The sequence below is a fragment of the Austrofundulus limnaeus genome, unplaced genomic scaffold (assembly GCF_001266775.1).
Source record: "Austrofundulus limnaeus strain Quisiro unplaced genomic scaffold, Austrofundulus_limnaeus-1.0 Scaffold267, whole genome shotgun sequence".
NCBI lineage: Eukaryota > Metazoa > Chordata > Actinopteri > Cyprinodontiformes > Rivulidae > Austrofundulus > Austrofundulus limnaeus.
This window is the reverse complement of record NW_013952669.1, coordinates 445,083-446,301: the sequence shown is the minus strand read 5'-3', so window position 1 is coordinate 446,301 and position 1,219 is coordinate 445,083. Positions and strand designations below refer to the sequence as shown.

The 1,219-nt window shown below is 41.6% G+C and overlaps 1 long non-coding RNA gene across 1 annotated transcript; it reads left to right on the top strand.

The window, feature by feature from the left end:
• Positions 1-18: 18 nt before the first annotated feature.
• Positions 19-847, top strand: LOC106526251 (uncharacterized). Its single transcript, XR_001311232.1, has 4 exons — positions 19-164; positions 280-297; positions 380-491; positions 582-847. It is a non-coding gene; the product is annotated as an uncharacterized LOC106526251 (long non-coding RNA).
• The last annotated feature ends 372 nt before the right edge of the window (positions 848-1,219 follow it).

Below are 1,219 nucleotides of genomic sequence, written 5' to 3'. Positions count from 1 at the left end.
ACCCAGCAGGCCCACCTGAAATCCTGAATGAATCTCACTGCCTGGTTAAAGGAGAGCAGCTGGTCTGTGTGTGCATCAGCTGGGGGAATCCTCTGTCTCCAGTTGTTTGGCCTTTAAAGTCCCTCACAGACTTCTCCATCTCCAGCTCCAGCAACGATCAGAAAGTGAGCAGCACCTTCACTTTGTCTGCTGCTGAGCATCACAACAACACCATGAAATGCATCAGCACAAATGAACTTGGCCAAACTGAAACTGAAATTCTAATTAAAAACTCCACAGAGGAAACAGGACGAACCTGTGAGTAACAAAACTTTCCTACTTATCTGTAATCTTCACACTATTTAAATCCACAAAACCTGTGATCATGTACATGTTACAGACGTTTCTGATGAGAAGAAATGGTTTGAAACAGCTCTTCCTTGGATAGCAGCAGTGTGTTTTAGTCTGAACCTGGTTTTCATCGCTGTCCTGATCATCTGCATTCATCAAAAGTACAAAACCGAGTTTGTCACATTCATCGGTTTATCAGAACTGTGGTCATTTGAAGAAGGAAATGTCTTAAAACTGTCATTGTTTTGCAGAAGTAAAGTGAAGAAGAAACCGTGTGAAGAGAACGACACATACGCATCTCTGAGAAAGGCAGAAGTTGAGGATGAGTATAGCATCATACCTTCATAACTCAAATAAAATAATGAAGACGGTCGTTCCGTGTGTCATAGCCCAGTATTTATGCAAATGCAAACAAAGTGTGTGTGTTTAATTTTATTGTATGTGATCGGAATCTATGGTCCAGCAAGTCATCTATTATGAAAAACATTCAAAATATAATTTGTATCTAAAACCTGAATGTGCATCATTCCTGTCTACCAAAGCTCAGATATTTACTTGCTGCTTGCTTTGTTAAGCTTCAATAAAAAGTTCCACACAGGGAGCTGACTCCCTGTGGGAGCATTTTGCTCCCTCAGTTTATTCTCCCCATCCCTCGCCGCACACCTCCATCCTCTTCACTTTCAACTTCACCCATGTAGGTTTTTTTGGGGGCACAGTCGTGTTATAAGAGCAATAATATTACATTTGTATTGCCATAACCACCTGGGCCCCAAATTTTATTGTACATCTTAGACTCGTAACATTTTCATGAAATTCACATATAGGAACTTATGGTGGGCACTCATGGCTATAGGTGGCCCGATGGCACCACTCTTGCCTCCTGTACCTG